This window comes from Equus asinus, chromosome 4 (genome assembly GCF_041296235.1).
Source record: "Equus asinus isolate D_3611 breed Donkey chromosome 4, EquAss-T2T_v2, whole genome shotgun sequence".
Classification (NCBI taxonomy): Eukaryota; Metazoa; Chordata; class Mammalia; order Perissodactyla; family Equidae; genus Equus; species Equus asinus.
In genome coordinates, this window is record NC_091793.1 from 37,587,782 (window position 1) to 37,607,742 (window position 19,961).

General features: G+C 39.7%; 1 long non-coding RNA gene across 1 annotated transcript in view; it reads left to right on the forward strand.

The window, feature by feature from the left end:
- Positions 1-690: 690 nt before the first annotated feature.
- Positions 691-19,961, forward strand: part of LOC139045169 (uncharacterized) — a 101,137-nt gene continuing 81,866 nt past the window's right edge. The window contains exon 1 of the long non-coding RNA XR_011503054.1: positions 691-798. This is a non-coding gene — a long non-coding RNA (uncharacterized lncRNA). The remainder of the gene's footprint in view (positions 799-19,961) is intronic.

A 19,961-nucleotide genomic window follows, 5' to 3' on the forward strand; every position in this document is an offset into this window, starting at 1 on the left:
ATACACACACACACACACACACACGCACACGGCATGCAAAGTACTTTGCTAAACATAAAGCTCCACACAGAGCTTAATTAATATGATCGATTTTTTTTGAGAGAGGAGGAAATAGCAAACTTTGTTCTGAGTACATCCTTCTTACTAGATAAATGAGCTAAAGGGATTAATATATGGCCTTCTGCTTGGGGAATAGAAATTACTAGACACAAAAAATTCCATTAATGAGTGCAGATGGGAGCAAAATTATGGCAGCTAAATGGTTTAAGTACCAGATTGTTCTTTAGAAATGTACGTTTAAAAAAATATGAAGTAATGATGTTTGGACAATTAAATAGATATCAGGAACAATACAAGAATATCTCCTAATGTATAGGTAAGAGAGATGAGTAGAGAGAAAGGATTTGCTTTTGGTAATATCATAAAAAGAATAATGAAGCTTATTCAAGCATTGAATTGTAAATCATAGGAAACTAGAGCAGTAAAGAATGAGAGGATAAAATGTAATGTATTTGGAGGCAGCATGAATTGTTGAATAAGTGAAGTGCTGGATTGAGAATCTATGAAAATTTCAAATTCCTTGTGCAAACTCAATTTCTCCATTTTAAAGGAATCCAAAAAGAAATAATAATAATAATAATCCCCACCAGCCTCACAATCACCTTTCTTAGACAGCCCTTTGCTTATTTGCTTTCAGGTCCCTTTCTTGCTGTTTTCCTGTTCTACTCTGAAGAGCAGAAGCTTGTGTTTCCAAAGGTCCCAGGTCAGCTGGCATTTTGCTGGGTTCAGCTGTGGAAGGTACTTGCAGGAGATGGGAGAGTGGGAGGAAGGGAGGAGGAGGGTGTTTCTTCCCCCTTCTCTCTGCCTTGGCTGCTTCTCCATCATTCTAGTCATTCCAGAGAGGCCCCATTGTTCTGGCTTTAGTTAGGTGACTTCGCCCGTGGGCTCTGGAAACCCAAACACAACCTCCTCTGTTGGGTTCAGAGGAAGAGACTTCTGTTTCGCTAATCTCTCAGTTGCTTCACTGTCCCCTTGGTTATTCATCTCTTTCATCACCTGTTCAACAAAATCCTCCAGTATTAAATTCCCTTTATTTTAAACACTGTTTTCCTGGTTGGACCCTGACTGATATGCTGGTTTTACATGGATATACAAGAAATGAAATAATACAGTAGATCAGACTGAGAGACTTGGAGAAAGGCAGTTACACATGTTCAAATAATTTTTATTTGATACCTCGTGAATCTAGAGTAATCATATTTAACACTACAGGCTTTCACAGAGGTATTCCAATGCTTACTCACGGGATAAAAATCTCTGGTGACTCTGAAATTATCTCTAAGTATTGCTTTCTGGATTGTCACCAAAAAATTGATAAATTCCCAAGTTCTGGAATGTATCCAATGTATATAATACAAAAGCAACCCAGGTAGATGCTTCTCAGTGTTAAATTTATTTTAGCTCCTTTCACAGGAATACCTGCTTCTTTTCGCTTGGGTAAGTTATTGTAATGTTTCCTCCATTGCTTAATTGGTTTATCCCAAAAGCAGAAGATTATGGTATATGAAAGTGTCTACTTTTGTGAATCAAGTATATTTCAAAACAGTTCCAGCACTGCTAATATGGGTAGTACTGTATGAACTCTGTCGGTCTGTTAGGCATGGAGTCCTGATTCTGTTGGGAAGTCTTTTAATGTGATATTGACCTATAATGGCTGAACTCTATTCTGGTCCTCTGATACTTTGTCCATATCAATTTCTCTCAAGTGTAGTTTAGGAAATGCTTACACTGGAATCACCTAGGGGTGCTTGTTAAAAACACAAATGCTGAATCAGGACCTCGGGAAATAAGGCATGAAAACTTGAATTTTAAGAATAAGATATTTTCTTTTTACCCACTAGAGTTTGTAAAACACTGAGTACCAACGACTGCAGAATTCCCGTTAGTCTGTATTCTGTCTCCTCAGTGAGATCAATGGCTCCCAGAATAAAGTTTTCTTCTTCTAGTCGGTCTTCCCTACATTGCCTGGAAGAGTAATAAGCAATTAGTAAATATGCAATAAGTCTTTGTAGAATTGATTTGAATCCCTTTACCAACCCAAATATGAGGAGTAATTTCTTGAGCATTAGCCTAATGATAATGATTACTGTTATTCTTTAAAAAAAAATGAACAGCACTGACATAATTATCTGGCGAAATCAAGGTAAATCCATATTGAAAGAATAGAATGAACATTAATAGAAAGTCTACAGGCGTTGATGAAACCTATAAAGATAATGATAATAGACATTACAAAATAGGAATTTAAAAAGAGCAAATCATGCCAGAAAAACTTGATTGCTTTTCTTGATAGAGCTACAAGATCAGTAGATAAAAGTAATAGAAATTGTAGATGCAGTCTATCTCAATTTTGATAAAGTGTCTGATAGTGTCACATGAAACTTTCCATTCGAATTAATTGAAATTGGCTTTGGTGTGAACCTCTTTTTGTCTGCTAGATGCTACAAAAGGCTCCTAAAATAAATTAATGATGCATCTGATGACAAGCTATTTCAGAAATGAAGGCTAAGTTTGCCTTCATTTGCCAGCTTAGTGTTTGATTTGCAGACTGTATTTAAATAAGTTGGTGACATTTTACATTTGTATTGCATTAAAACTTGTTGGAATCACCAGGGAAAGAGAAATTATACTAAGAGGTGTTCAAATATCATAAATATTCATATTTTATACCATTGACAATCTTCAGGCTTTTAAATATTCTACCAACTTGCACAGTTATGTTCCCATATAGCCTTTTCTAGACTTTGTGAATATACAAGTGTATACCTGTTTCAAACATGTTAAGGGTTGCCAGATTTTTCAAATAAAAATAGAGGCAACCCTAAATATGCTTAGAATTCATACTTAAACACAGATGTATCAGGAGATCTTAAGAAAAAGTTATGAGAAAAATGATAATAATTATACTTTTTCATCTAGTCTTACTAGTCAATTCTTTTAGGGCTAACCTGCTTTCATGGACTGATCTAAATAGCTAGTTGGAAGTGTGATTTGGCTGTCCAAGTTGGTGTGTTTGGATGAGAATTAGAAATAGGAGAATTGAAAGGACATTGGAATTTTCTTTTTCCTATGCTTCTGTGGGAGACATTATCTGAATTATTGTTTTTTAAAATTGTGTTTGTGAAAGTGATAGGAATGTTTAATGCTAAAGGATTTGGCTCATGTAAGTTAGATGAAAAGAAATAAATGTGTAGTTGATTGAAATGGTAACTAAAGGATGTGGTGTGTTGAGTAGTATCTACTAATATCCAAAGGGTAGGAACACTGCAGAATTAGTTACCATGGGACTAAATAGCAATGAGTGACATTAAGTAAATGAAAATTTAAAGAGAGTGATAGCAGAGTGAACTATTTTAATTATAAAACTCTTCTAAGTAATTGTCAGGTAGTCTAACTTTTAATATATTTAAAATTAGACTAAAACCCAGCACATGCTTGGAAAGACTTTTAACTAGAGATGACAACTTCTCATGTCTCATTTTCTCTGTAGGAATTTTGCATTTTTCTATATAAGAGAGCTAATGATAGTTAACTTTTATTTGGTGCTAAGCATGAGACTTTCACTAAGCCTTTTTTTGTGAGGCAGATTGGCCCACAGCTAACATCTGTTGGCAATCTTCCTCTTTCTTTTTGCTTGAGGAAGATTGTCACTGAGCTAACATCTGTGCCAATCTTCCTCTATTTTATATGTGGGATGTGGCCGCAGCATGGCTTGATGAGTGGTGCTGGGTCTGCGCCTGGGATCCGAACCTGTGAACCCTGGGCCACTGAAGCAGAGCATGCTATATTAACCACTAGGCCACTCAGCCAGCCCCTCATTAAGCACTTTTATGGGATTAGCTCATTGAATCCTCCCAACAACCCAAGAAGTAGGTATTCTTATTATCCTCACTTTATAGGAGAAGAATCTGAGGCTTTGATGAGTTAAATGACTTAGCCAAGGTCACATAGGTAGGAAGCTAGGATATAAACCCAAGCCTGACAGTTCTCTAAACCTGTGCTCTTAACCACAGTCCCACACAGCCTCCCACGAAGACTAAGGGGCTTTGATTCACTTCACAAAAGAGATTACTATTGTTTTAAACGGGAAGCTTCACAGGTGCATTTGAAATTGTTCAATTTACCCAAATTTGATTTAAGCACAACTCTTTAGGAGCAGATCTGTTGGGTAAAGTGAGATGTGTCTTCAGTGCTCTGATCTCCTCCGATGGTCAGAGACATCAGTAAACCCACCTTGGTCAGATTCCATGAGGGTAGTGATGGGAGATTCATGAACAAAAAGAATGCTTCATGCAATTTTCCTAAAGTTTCAATGGGTGATCTCCCAAGACTAATGCTCCCAGAAAATGTGAACAGTCCCTCAGAGGAAAATCTGATAGTTCAGCCTAGTGGAAAATACGTTACCTGCAGAGGATCTGAATTTATTTCTCCTACCTCTTTCTAACATCGTTGTACAGATAGTACTTTAGAAAACAGTTGTATTATAAGGAAGGAGATTTAGTTTTTAATGGGATGTTTGTTAGTTTCTTTGTTTAACCTCTCTAATCCCAAATACTTCATAAAAGGTAGGGTAGCAGTTATCGGCTCAGGTTCTGAAACCTGACAGATTAGCTTCAAATCTGAGCTTGAGGACATCTGCTTGTGGCCAAGATGGAGTGATAGGGACTAGATTTCCCTTCCTTCCTGAAACAACTAGAAAACCAGACGACGTATATGACATTGGACAGATTTTAAGACACTGGACATCATGCCATGAAGGACAGTGATCCCCAGATAGGGGAAACAAATAAGATGAGTCCTACAATTGCCCCTGCTTACTGCCTGGAGAGAGTTTCCAGGCTGAGGTGCAGGGAAGAGGGAAGGGGAACCCAGGTAGAACAGAGCAGTCTCCCTGAGCTGAGAGGATGGAGCTGAGAGTCCAGGGAGGCCAGGGCTGGAATTTATGGGGTAGAGTATTGGAGAGAAGAGAGCTACATGGAGCGAGAGCTCTGGTGTCTGCAGAGCCTTCCCCCTTGAGGCTTTGACTGATCAGAGGAAACCACCGAGGATGGGGAAAGAACCACCTGAAAGGATGAGAGGTCCAATACTGGGAGCCCATATGACCCTGGGACCAGTTCTTGTTCCCACCAGCCAGAGTATAAAACCTCCTAATCCATGCCCCATCAGGTAGTGTATTCTGAAAAATTTTGCCTCAATAGTGGAGAATACTTAGCTCTTGACTAAACATGGCTCTGGTCCTGCCTAGCAAAGCTTAAAAGCAACAAGACCTGAAAGAATCAAATTGTTTCCAAGTAACTTAACTACATTCCAGAACACAACTCAAGAAAAGAATACAAAAATATCCAGCATCTAACAATGTAAAATTCACAGCATCCAGTTTCCAATAAACTTTGTTTGTTAGTTTCTAACCAAATCTAGACTTTACCAGCGGTACCTTGAGAAGGAATTTGGACTCTCTAATCCCTGTTTCATCATTTTCAAAATGAGGATGATTGTAGTACATTTTATAGAATTGTGAAGAGCCATGAGCTTCATATATGTCCAGTACTTAGGACAGCGCATGACATATAGTAAGCACTTCATAGATAATAGCCATATGTTGCTGTTATAATTATTTCTGAGCAACCACATTTGTGACACAGACCTTCAGGACGTCCATTGAAGACCCTTCCACCTCTAACATCTACATGCCCATAAAGTACAGAAGAATACTTTTCACTCTTAAGACCCCCTCGCTAAGGTACATTTTGGGTTTTCGTAGCACTCCCCATGCCCAATTTTATGATGATAAGTAGTTGGGAATATATTTAGTGTAAAAGGAATGTAAATACTCTACCTTGACAGACAAAAACCTGAGTTCTGTCAGTTGCAGATTTTTATTTGTTGAAAAGGACAGCAAAAAGAAAATACTGACATAAAAATGTCATTATTTGAGAGCCTTTTCTGACAGGAAAAATGAGACCAGGATTCACCAGAAACTTCTCTTGACTACTACCATCTGCCAAAATTTTGGTCAGTTCTGTTGTAACTGCCTCCCAGGACTCCTTATTCACCCAGGGTCATCCTATGTTCTCCTTCCCATTTTGCTCTGTCACCAATCTTATTCAAATCCCTCCGGGATCATGGGGACCTAGGGAGCAAGAGATATTTGGTGGTGTGGGCGCTCTCTCAGCTGATGATCCCATCTCTGGCTCTGAACACCATTATTTTGAACATCTGTGGCCGGCTCTATTAATTATCTTCCAAGTACAACTACATTTTTAGCAAAACAGAATAGAATCCATTATATTTAATTTGGTGCTATGGAACTTAACATAAGAAAGTAAACTAATTGAAGTGATTTCAATTTAGAAGGATTTATTTCTGCTTCCTTTCATTTTACAGTGTGACTCTGTTATTTCTAGCATTTAGCAGATTTCCTATATGTATATATTTTAATGTTTAAGGGTCCTACCCTGTTATTTCCTTTCATGACCTTTTTTTCTTTGGTTACTGGATTCTTTGTTTTATTTTATTTGTTTTTTAGATGCTTGCACACTGCACCTCCAAAGGTTGTTAGCATTTGTCAGCTCTCAGAATGACAGTTCTATTCACTATAGGAGACAAGTCATTTTCTTCCTGAAGAAAGGGGAAGCTAATCTCCTCCCACAGTAACATGTTTTGAGAAGCATAATGCAGTGGGAAAATGTACCAATTATTTCACTGCAAATTGTCTCCCTTCTGCTAGATAGACAATCATATCAACATTTTCGGACTCTATTTTTTTTTTCTTTGCAGTTTTATAACACAACTTGCCTCCTGCAAAGTTAAACTTGATGTTCAAGAAAATGAATGAATGTTCCATGAACTATATGAGTGATAATGTATCGCTGTGTGGTTCTGGGCAGCTATCATTTGAGATTTCATTCCTGTTGATAGCTTCCATCCAAGCCCTTTAGCAAGAACATTTGTTTTCCATCTTACAGGGGCAGGAGTGGGGAAGATGACTGGATCCGTTATTCTTCATGAATTCGGTAGGGGAAATTAGATAGAGGGTGTTTATTATATGTCCACTTCCCTCTGGCCTCTTTAATGACTAGTGGGCAGTGGGAAGAAAGGAACTCCTAACCTCTTTGTTGAGTCCATGTGCAAACCGGTTTGCTCATAGCTTTAGATTGAGAGTCTGACCTGAGTGCAAGTACTTGAGTCCTGCATCTGCTGGCTGGGCGGCCTGGGGCAAGTCGCCCAGCCTCTCCAAGATGCATCTGTAAAGTGGAGATAATCGTAGTACCTTCTCTGTAGGGTGCTTCAGAGGATAAGGGCCCCGTGCACTCATTGCAGTCCTCAGTACTCAACAGAAGCTTTAGGATGCTGACCGCAGTGATCATGACCATGGTCTTAGACATATATTTAAGTTAAATGGCTTTAAAATGATTAGAACCTCTTTTAATGTAAAATTAGCCCTGCACAAACTCCATTTGGTACCTTTTTTTCCCGATAGAGTATACCCATACTGCAGACGCAGTCAGTACACGTGGAAGTGGCTGTCACAACTCCTGATACATCGAAAGTGTCTGGCTTATGTTATTTCCTATGATATCTGAGGGTAGGTGAACTTAAGTTAATTGAAAATTTTAACTATTCAAAAATAAATGTAGAATTGTTTTCAAATTCAGATTAGTCATTCACCCTGATAGCTAAAATGTATTTGTCCTACGGGGCCTGCTTCAACAATTGGATAACACCTTAATTTCTAGAAATTGGAAACACTGGTTTTCTAATTCAACCACTGAGTTATGATCGAGGAAACTGAGATCTACAGACTTTAGTTTTTTTCCAGATTGTGTAATTTATTGCCAACAGAGTGAGTATGAACTCAGATTTCTTCCAGCCTCATTGAGCACTTTCCTGGGATATTTTCCTGTCATTCACTGGCTCTTTTGTAATTTCAGCATCGTTTTCATGCAAACCATGTTTATATCAGAGGTCTCCTAAATGTAGACGTAAGGTAGCTATCTTCCCTGCTACTGTTTGCAATGTTAATTTGCTGTAGAATTCTTTGTTCAGTAAAGTTCTAGTTAAAGAGTCACAAATTTGGAATTAGTATTATCCAAATGACTATTACTTTAATAGTGTCTGTAATTTCATTGTACTTTGCGTGGTTTTTAACAGCAAACCTTTCGTTTGCATGCCTGTGCATTTTCCCATCTTGAAAAGATAAAAATTAAGCTTTTTAGAGATAATACCCAACCAGGTTTTAATATGACAGCATGAGTCACGTGCGTGCTAGACTCACAGCTTGCATTTTCCCCTCACTCTGCAATTATCTGTAAATACTGTACGTGCTCGGCTAAAATGCTAGGAAGTCTACAATTATATTAACGTAGCTCCTTAATTGCACATAATGGGATTTTCAGGCTACTGCAACCTATCACATTTATCATATACCTAATAAAATTACTCAGTTTTTGTCTAAGGCCTTTTTATTTACTCTTCGTTTAATTTAGAAGAACTCTAAAAAATAATTTAATTCTTGAGAAATTAAATCATTTGAAATGAAGGAGGAAAATATGAAATCCAGGTTAAGAGCTGAATCCACTTAAGAGGCAGTTACCCAAAACCCCAAGTCTTGTTGATAAGACATTTTGTGCCCCAGGCGGCAAACGCCAACAAGTGAGTCGTGTTAGGACTCTGCTTATAAGATTTGCAGCTGTCCTTTGGGGAGGAACAGAAATGTTCGTAACTCCTTTGATGTTGAAAACAGGTATCCCTTGATATATAGAGTAGACGTATTTCCCTCCAAAAGTTAGCTGCCTTTAAGGCAAATTTCTTTTGCACGGACGGTCATTAAGAAATCCAACTGGCATTTCAAGACCAAAGAATCTTCAGCATATATATAGTTTTGAGTTCCTAATAAGAGAAAGAGACTGGTTTATAAGAAAAGGTTAATAGTATTCAAAAATCCTTGAAAAATACCCATGCTGACCCTCAAAATACCAAATTCAGTTTAGACCTGTAGGGGAGAGAAAGGAGAGAACCAGGCTCTGAGGAGCTGGATGAGCAAAGGAGGGCAGCAGCCCCCGGCGGGGTTCCCCGTGGGGGCCCAGAGCGGTCAGGGGTGGGCACAAAAGAGACTAGTTAGGGACTAGTTATGTATTGGCTTGCTCACTGTCTCCCATTTGCTCTCGTTCTTTCTCTTCGAATCTCTCTAACCTCATAGCACATGTTCTTTGATTGCTCAAAGATCTCCATTCTGGTTTATTCAACCCTGGGTTGAAATACCCTCTCCTTACAGTCTGGTTGGAATCCGCCTTTTCTTCCTGCTTCTGGGGAACCATGCCATGGAAATAGAAAGTGTCTTCCTGGTCTAACCAGCTCTATCAGAGTCATCCCTCCAGGAGGACGGTAGCCTCTGGCTGCTCTCCCGAGCTCAGCGAACACTTCCTCTGGCCTGTGGTCTCTGGCGTCTGAGAATTTCCTGTCTGTGCTGGACCACAAAATTGGTAGAAGAGCAGTGTCTTGTTCTAACAGAGCTAAGCTTCCCAGAGAACATCTGGCCATTGATGCTGTGGTCCAGGAGCACTTGGAAGAGAGAGAGAAAGAGAGAAAGCAAGAGAGTGTGTGTGTTGAGAGGTGGAGGATAGATAGTGACCTCTAGTCAAGTTCTGGTTCATCTAAGTGCATTGGGGACCCACAGGGACAGTAGAACACGGGGGTAGCAAACCAGACAATTGAGCTCAGATTTAAACCACAGTACCAATTCTTCTTGGCTGTGTCACTTTTGGAAAGTTGTTTGTCCCTCTGTGCCTCAGTTTCATCATCTGGAAAATGGGGCTAACAACTTTTATAGGGTTATAGTGAGGCATTACTAAGGAACAGAGAGTAAGTGCTAATACACGTGAGCTATTATTACTAGCAGCCTAGAGTGGAATGCTCAACTCACCCTTCCTTATTACATGCCTTGTCTTAGATTTTGGATCAAAATGTTGTACATCTTTGTGTAAAATTAATAGACTAGGAATTTTAGGGAATGTAGGCAGCATTTATTTACTTCCTGTTACATGTCTACTGTCACTGTGAACTGCTGCATGTCAGGCCACTCTGTCTTGAGAAATATTTGCACTGTATGCAATACATATATGGGAGGAGGGTGCCCAAATACTACAGGCTTTAACTGTAACATCTCTAATGACAAAAAGGCTTTAGGGTTTTTTCCCCCTAGAATTATGTCTGCATATTTTCTATGAACCAAATACTTTCTTTCACGAATTTTTCTTTGGTAATATCTCAGGCTCCCCCATCCATCTCCCCAGTCCCTAATTCTAAGTACTAAATACCCTATCTACTAGTGTTATAGGGAGGTCAGACAATGAGGGTCCTTTGATTTATCTTTATTCTACTGAGAGCTATCATTCAGGTTTTATTGGTGGATATAAGGGTGATGAAGCGAATGTTAAGAGAATTGCTGACTTTCAGTTTCTTCCTCTTTGCTTTTTACAGGGATTCATCTTGTGGGTTAGATAAATAAAAGAAATACCAAAGCTTGGAATAATTTTTTCTCAGTCTAATGGAGTTAGAGTTTTGCAAATGCTGAAATAGAGTGTGATGTGTGGAGGAATACTTTTTGTGGCTCTGCCTGGAGAGTGCGAGAATGTTTAGGGCCAGCGCGTTATTTGCCAGCCTGCCTGCCTGCTTGACCTGATGCATCGGCATCGGAGAGAAATGAATCTCAGGAGAGAATTTATTTGGGTCACCATGGCAACAGAAGAGGGGTGCAGAGATCAGTCTGGAAGCCTATAAAGAATGCACACAAGTTGGTCTGACAACTACAATACCTCCTTCTCTGAGTTTCAATGTTTCAAGGAAAGTCTAATATTTAACTTCTCTGGTGGCATTCAAACTTTTCTGTGGCCATTGGTGGTTAATGTGGCATGACTCAAGCTTTGACATCTGATGTCTTTTTAAGAAGTTAGGTTCCTGTAGGAATTCAGCAACGATTACATTTTGAGTCATAATACTCCTGTGGCAGTCTAGCAGGAATAAACTTTTTCTTTTTTAATTATCTTGTTCTATCTTTTTGGTTTCTGACTAATAAAAAAATATTCTTTTTACCAATGTGTACTAACACCAGGTGCCCTTCTTTATCATTCCATTACCGAGCTGAACATTTTAAATGTCATTTAGAAGAACATTATATTGAGCTGCTCACAAAGAAATGCCTTTCATGTTGGGATTCAGTATGGGAATTGAATTCAGCCTTGCACTGAGATACTGGAAAGATTAACAGATTATAGGATGAGAATGGAAATTTAAATGACAGATCAAAGGGAGTTGAGTAGGCTGTCATCTTGATTCCCCCAACTAAGAGACAGATGAGTAAAATAAAGCACATGTATTTGAAAAAGAGCAGGTATAAAAACAAGTTATACACATTTCTTTGAAATCTCTACACTAGAACCTGGGTGTTGGAATCTGTAGATACAGGGAAATCTGAAGAGCCTAGAGTTTCCAAGACAATGATCTTCTTCCCACCCATCATATGTTTTCGTCTTCGTCCTGTCCCAGCTCAGTCTTTTTCCTACTCCATTTCCTGCTTCAACTTCTTTAGTTCCTGTGCACTGGAACTGAATTCCTTCTAGGCATTGAGTAGGTTGACCAACGGTTCTTGTTTGCCTGGGACTGTCACATTTTTCGCATTGGAAAGTCCCATGAAACTCCTTAGTCCCTGGTAAACTGGGCAGGTTGGTTACCCTAGCACCCAGTGTTCTTTGAATATTCCTTCCTGTTTTCCACTTCCTATTTCCCATCATGGCTCTGTTCTCTGCTGCTTTATGATTTGCCAATTGTCCAGGCAGGCACTGTACAATATGTCAGCCACTAGCTACATGTGACTATTTGAATTTAAAATTATTAAAATTAAATTAAATTAAAATTTAGTTCCTCAGTCTGTCTAGTCAAGTACTCAACAGCACATGTGGTTAGTGGGTACCCCATGGACAGTGCAGATACAGAGCATTTCTAGGATCTCAAACATTCTGTTGGACAGTGCTGATCTATGTAACAAACCTGAGAATGGGGCTAGGGTAGTGGTGGGGGCAGGCATACAAGTTTTCCTTTCAATTTATGGCTTAGATATAATATTCGCTGAAAACATGAAATGCTAAAAGAACCAAGTAATCTGTAGGTTCCACTCTTTTTGAATTTCTCCTTGTACCAACTATGGAACATGTAATAAGGCTATCTGTCATCATTATTGGGTCATTTGTCAAGCAGGTATTGAGCACCTGTGCTGGGATACCATGATGAATTATGGTGTCTGCCTTCTAGTAACTTATGGTCTAAAATGAGAAGAAGAAGAGTTGTAATGGTTATCATATAATGAGACTCTTCACAAGGTACGTGGGAGGGGTTGATGAGCAATTAATGTTGGTAGTCAGAGAGGGCTTTGCAGTGGAGATGATACAGAGCCAGGAACTGAAGAAGCAGAAAGAGGCAGTACAATGTGTGCTTAAGAAGCTGGACTGCCTGGGTTTGAATTTTGCCTTCTCTCTCCTCCCACCAATTTACCGGCTGTGTGATTTGGGCAAGTTTCCTAACTGATCTGTGCCGAGATTTCTCCTCTATAAAATGAGGAGAATAATAGTATCTCTTTCATAGGGTTGTAATGATTAAATGAGTCAATACTCATAAAATTCGTTGAATAAGACCTATATATAGAAGATGATAAGAGCTATATAACTGTTTGTTAAATACAATAAATAAGACGGAGGGGTAATTGAGATGCAGAATATGAAAAGTTCAGAGATTGCAACAGTATAACAGGATTAGAGAACCACAGGCTTTCTAGAACTGTGGGAGTTAAAATGGTGGCAGTGGGTGGTGGTCATGCCAGGGTGTGTATATGTGGAAGGGTAGGGATTAGGGAAGGGGGAGACGGGTGGGGAGGATTGAGGAGAAAGTAGATGGACATATAAGTGTGGCAAACTAAAGAGTGGGGACATGATTCTATACGTGACAGGAAGTTGATATTTTTTAAGCAGGAAGGGAGGAGATTAGCTATGCAGTGTACAAAGGTCCCTATCTGACGGCTAGGAGGATGTGTTTGAGAAGATTGACAGCGTCTGAAACATGAGGAAGCCTGAAAGGAGATGACAGATATGAGACACGTTCAGGAGGCTTAAATTAAAAAAAAGAAAAAGAAAAAGAATTTGGTGGCTAATCGGCTTGGGGAATGAGTGAAAAGGAGAAATCCAGTGTGACAATATATTAGTTAACCCAATGTACTTGAAAATAAGAAACGTAGGGTTAAATTTGGGGGCTAATTTCAAAGACAGTTTTCCCTGCCTCTCGAAGATCTTGTCACAAAGAATATGCTGTTATTCTTACTTATTGCTCTATTGTAAACTTGTAAATGGAGTTTTAATTATTTTTTTTGAGAAAATTTCCCTGTGATATGGAGAAAGAAAATGGGAATATTTGAGGGTGGAAAGTGGTAGAAAGTTTAACATCATTCTGTTATTCTAAGCTATCGCTTTGTCTTTGGGAAAGTAATAAAAGCTTATTTCCTTTATAACTTCATCTGTGTACTCAGGGCTGTCACATTAACCCCACGTTAGTATTAGATATTAATGGAGGACAACATGGCAAGAAGAAAGATGTTTGCTAAGTCTAGAGAGCAGGCCATATAATTTCATTTTTGGAGTACTTGTAATATTGTTTTTATTTTTTCATTTTCTTGAGAATGATATTTGACTTTGTCAAATAACTACAACAGAAAACAAAGGCTGTGTTTGAATAATACTTGGGAGGTATTGCTAAGCAACGTAAGCTGGGACTTCTGTTTCTTTACCGGTTTACTTTTTTGCAGCGTTTCGGAGCGTTTGGATCCCTTGCTTGGAAGAGTTCCTTGCATTCATTTCTGGGCTGTCTGAGACACGTTTTTGAGGATAATATTCTCTGGTCTGCTTCTTTCCTTTCTTCCTACATTCCTTACTCAGTGAGTCTGGTGATTATGTTATATGACCTCATGTACAATTTCTGAGCCTCCAATGGCTAATGAGCTTTGTCCTCAACCCAGAGCTGGTTCCTGCTGCTCACACACCTGAATGACATCCTTGGAATGCTCCTTCTGAGCACCTCTTCCCTCACAGTTCCTCTGTGGGTCCCAGGTGTCTCATCCTGGCATTTCAGGCCCAGATTTTTCCACAGATGGACGATCTCTCTATCTAGTATCACCACCTCCCAATCCCCACCCCTGGAAGCCCCCTTCTACCCAGACCATTAATAGTTTATCATTTCTCCTTTGCATTTTGCTTCTTGGCTTTAAGAAGATTAGAAACAAAGGGAAAAGCAAGGGGTTGCCTATTTATATTTCCTACAAGGCTTGCTGGAATATGGGAGAGAGGCTGAAAATGTCAAATACATGGAATTAAGCAATCGTCTGTGGGCTTCAGTTATCTAAGTCCTGCCTGCCCCATGGTAGTAATAAACAATTAACAGTCACTAGATTTGTTTTGGCATTTTTCCAGATATATTTTTCTTGACTTCCTGATTTCAAGTGAGGTCGGTGGCCTCCTTCCTTGAGCCTTTGATAGCATCAAAACATAATAACAGCTAACATTTTGGGTTGTTCCCTGTGTGCAGGGCACTGTGCTAAGTATTCTACATTCATTACTTTTTTAGTCTTTAATATAACCTGCTGAAGTATGTATAGTGCTAATCTATACCTTACAGGTAAGGAAATTGGAGGTCAGAGAGGTTGACAGATTTGTGAAAAGTGATACAGTAGAAAGCGAAGGAGCTAGGATTCTGATCTGGGTGGTCTGGCTCTAGAATCCACACTCTTAACCAATACCTTATAAGTATTACTTTCCCTGCCAGCTGCCAGCCTTTCACACATACACCTTGCTTTACTAGAAGTGCCACATGCAGTAATAAAGTCTGCAGAGATGTCACTCTGCAGGATCCTGCAGAAACCAGATTTCCTTGCCTTTCCTGTTAGGCACCATGAGCATCTGAATCATACTTCTCAATTCTTCCCAAAACGCTCCTTAGAGACAGAGAAAATGGCTAAAACTCAGCACCTACGTGTTGAGTTTCCACAAGAGTAACTTTCTCCTTAGAGGACATTTCCATAGCGTGGCTCAGATTTTTTGAGGAGCAGGGCACAGTTTTTATCATCCCCATTTTTATAGCTGGAAAAAGGGACCCAAAAGGGTTAAGTGACTTCCCAAAGTTTGAGTTACAAGTCTTCAGAGGTGACAAAAAGGCTGACGAGAAGATAAAGAAATCTCAACTTTCTTTCAAAGTCCTAAAGTTTGGGGCTTATAGGATTCTCTTCACTTCTTCTGCTTGTATAATACCACTCTGCGTGTCTGACCTGACCTCTCATTTTTCCCCTGAGAGAGCTAATGCAGCTGCAGCAACAGGTTCTCTCGCGTGGGCCCAAGTTGGTTGATTCGGTTAACAACTGCCTTTTGTTGAGTTCTTCCTGCTCAGGAAGGGCTCTCACTTTTTCTTCTGTGCTTACTCAATCACACTGCCCATTTGCTGCTGAGAAAGGCCACAGAGTATTTTTATTCCGGTCATCCTCTCATTACCCTTGGATAAAGTAGCCACAGGTGCAGTGTAGGTAGCATTTACAGTGGTTTTCAGTAGAGTTGGCATTCCTTTCTGTTTTTCCAAAACACAGTTAAGAAAAATCTCCTGGTAGTTGGAAAGAATGGAAGCTGCTCACCCACAGGTCAAATCCTATTACAGAGAATGCGGCAACTGCCAGTGTCTCTGGATGATGAAAAGGGTTTTCGGCTAGAGCACCCATCTTTCAGAAAGCAACATGGGACTCATTTAAGCCTCCAGCTACCGTTTCATCTCCTTCCTTTCATCTTAATCACTTCTGGAGCACTATTCCATCTCAATACTGTAAGTTCCCAGAGACCCCTTTCAGAATAACCCTTATTCCTCCAAATTACACAGAGCTGCACAGAGTCCACCTCCCTTTGCTAAGACTGCTGAAGTCTCCTTCATCTGTCAGATTCACAGGCTGCTTCTTAGCTCCACTGCTTCTGGTGCTAAGAGCTGCCCCCTTGTACTTCACTAGACTGCAAACTCGCTGAGGACCCAACACAGTGCCTGGTACATAATAGGAGCACAGAGAAGAATCTCCCACAGTGACTTGGCCTCTGAGGAATGGCCTCAAGTGGGCTGCCTATTGTTTCTCTGACAACCCCTCTATACCTCTTTTTTCTCACTTAAATACCTCTGGAGCTTTAGCCAGAGTTTCTAAGTTTTCCACCTCTCTTTGTATTCTCTCTCTCCTGATTTATCATGTGCAACCTCTGGTAACAGTTCCATCTCTTTCAACCTCCACAATTTCTTACTCCCTTCAATACCTATGATGTTCCTTTTCCCCAATCCACACACACACACACACACACACAAGGACACTGCAGACTAAATACTCTTGGAGACTGCTTTTAAAGGGGTTAAAAGTTTTCTTCCCTTTAGGCAGCAACCTTGCTCCCTTTATCTGTTCACATAGTCCCCTCCTCTGTTGACAGATGTATAAAACTGACTTATCAACTCCAAATGGCTTTGTCTTCCCAACCTCCTAGACCTGGGGGTCAGCAAATTTTTTGGTGAAGGACCAGAGAGTAAATATTTTAGGCTTTGTGGGCTATATGGTCTCTGTGGCAACTACTCAACTCTATGATGTGAAAGCAGCCATAGGCAATATGAATGAATGGGTGTGGGTGTGGCAATAAAACTTTATTTACAAAAAAAGCAGGTGGGCCGGATTTTGTTTGTGAACCATAGTTTGTCAATTCCTGACCTAGACTAAGTGTTTTTTTTATTAGCCTGCAATCTTGGACCAGTGAATGGGATTCCCAGGTCATTTTCTGGATCAGGTCCAGGTCAAACTGCTATGTTTTGTCCCCAGCAATGTTACCCCTGATCTTTTCTAGAAGGTGTGCTCAGATATGTTTAAACTTTTCTCTCACCCTGGTTGAAACTTGGGTCCCGCTTTCTGCTGCTTTTCAGATCTCTGTTGATTTAGTCCTTTCCAGAGTCCTTGCCTTAAGCAAGTTCTTTTATTTAACTTCTTTGATTCTTTACCCTTTTCAGTCATAGTTATGTTGCCTTAAAGTCATCTCTTGGGTCTTAGGCAGCCTGGATCCAGGTTTGTTTGGTTTTTTCTTTCTAGACAATTTCTATCAAAAAGACTCTTTCTAGTGACAGGAAAAGCATGAACATGGTGAGGAGAGCATGACGTCTAGACGATCCATTGGGTTAGCCTCAATCCTTTAGCTGCAGACAGCAGAAGTCATTCTAGGTAGTTTAAACAGAAATGGTTTTATCATGAGGTATTAGGTAATTTGCAGACTTTCCAGGCTAGGGAAATCGTTTACATGCTTTGCAGCCAGAAATAACGTGGCCAGCAGAAACACTCCAAAATGGGAAGGGACTTCTCTGGAGAAGACCCCACTGCTAGCTCTGCCTGCTGCTCATCTGCCTGCTACTCCTAAGAAGTGAACATATCACCTCCTTGACTACCGCCCTCGAAGAAGGCTCTGCCCTGTGCTTGCCAAAGAATCCTCTCTCTACTTGCTGCTCATGTCCACCTTCCTCCTCTTCTCTGGGTGTATCTGCTTGGCAGAGCCTAGGTCACTTGTAGGACCAGAGCTGCAAGGAAGTCTGAAAACCATAGCTCTCTAGCCTCCATAGTACAAGAAGGTGCAATGGAAGAGAGTTGAGTGGGTTAATGGTAGCACCCAATACAACTATTTTCTGGTCACAACCCTGGGTGAATTACTTTGTTTGAATTTTCCTAAAGATACGATGGGAATAAAAGTACGTTTCTTATGGTGTTGGTACGATTGTCTGTAAAACACCTGAGACATAATAAGTGCTCAAAAAATGGCCATTACGTTGTGATAAACAGACAAGAAATAAACATTTTTAACTATATAAGTATGCAATGAGCACATTAAGGAAAGTTTTCTTTGTGTTTAAAATCATACAGAAATAATATGAATGGAGCAAGCTTCTCACCTCAATAATTTTAGTCTTCTGACTTGCCAACATTCTGTCCTTTGATCAGTTCAAACTAATATAAAAATGCTCTTGACTCGTGTGTGGTCACTGAATGCAAACCCTTCAGTCCTACTCCAACCTCTAAAATATACTCACATATTTTTACCCTTAAAATATGTTTTCTGGTTAAAAATTTATACATGATCACTGTAGGAAAACTGGAAACTATAGAAAAGTATAAAGAAGGTAAAGATTACAGGTAATCCATGCTCATTCCTGACTTAGGCATGATAAAGTAAAAGGCGCTCGCGGTAGCCAGTACAGATGTTTATTGCTTGATGCTAACGGGATTGAGGTTCAGGGTCAGCAAAAATTTGAGCACAGGCCACTGTGTTTGGTGTTTGAACATGTGTTATTGATTTGTTTCTCGTTAACATTTGGGGAGGCAGCAGTAATTGTCACCCTCATTTTGCAGTGGAAGAAACTGTCATAGAAGGATTCACAGTCTGTGTTTTGAGAGGCCAAGATTAGAATTTGGGTATTCAGACTCCCAGTCCAGCTCTCTTTCCACTCTCCTGTACTTCCCTTTTCATGGCTTGTGTTGCCTTGTGGTCAGTCGGTACCATACAGAGAAGAATTCCATTACATTCCTACTGATTATACTCTCAAGGTGGCCATTCTTTTCCACCCTGTGATAAAGAGTGTATTAGTATCACTCTCTCAATTTAGGAAAGACCACAGCTTGCCAAAGATTGTGCCAATTAGTTGCTTAAAAATAACTTTGGGATGATGACGTAATGAATTGACAGCCCAGCACAACAGGTGTTTTCTTGTATTATAATCATGAAGGTATGAATTTTGTTGTTTTGACTACATATGCTTAGCAAATACTATAGTCTCAAATATATTTTGAATTCAATTCATGTCTATAACAAAAGTATTTGACCTTTGGGAAAATATGTTTGTAAATTGTTTACTGGTGGTTATCCTAGTCTTAGGAGGAATTATTTCCTCATATATTGATCAAATGGAAATAAAAGACAGCAAATGAAGACTAATTTAAATTTATTTGACTGTTTTTATTCTTTTTGTGTTTTAAAATGCATTCTCACATATTTCAGTTTAGAAGTGGGATGAAGCAAAAAAGAGAGAAAAAAAAGAACACCTTGGATATGTGGAAGACACACCAATATTCTCTTCCTTTTGGTATTCAACTGCAGTACATTCAATACAGAGCCCAAGCTCCGTTGTTAAACTTATGCAGGTGCTTCACTGTACCGAAATCTATTCTCAATTGATTCAATTTCATGAGGGCTAAAAACAAAAAAAGAAAAAAATCACCTTGTGTAGCTGGTAGAAGATAGACCCAGTTGATTTCTAGGGACGTTGGGTCCCACACCAGGGCTGTGAGTAGCAGATTTGATTCTACAGGTGCAGCATCTCTTCGTGAGACCTGGCAGAGCTCAAAATCGCCTACGCATGCTTCAAGTCCACATGCATGGAGGGTAAGTCATGTCGAGAGACAGTGTGGCAGCCGGAGCAGTGGCCGGGGGGCATCATCCTTGAGGCATCTCCGTCTGAGTCCTAGTGTGACTCTGACTCCCTGTGCAGGATGTGCACAGAGCTGAGATTTCTTCTGGGATGTCACCATATTGTCTTAGCCTCTCTATAGAAACCACTCTTATGGAAAGGCAAATCCTCGCTTTAGGAAACTAAATGTCAAATATTTCAACATATCTTTCTCTCTTTTTGTCGACACATTTATTGTTTTCTGTGGAATTTAATTGCTTTGCTCCTTAGCTGGCTTTTTCCTCATTGTGTTTCCTACAACTTTAAAAAATGGTCTCTCACAAGACAGAAGGAGCGGAGGAGGCGAAAAGGTATCAGTT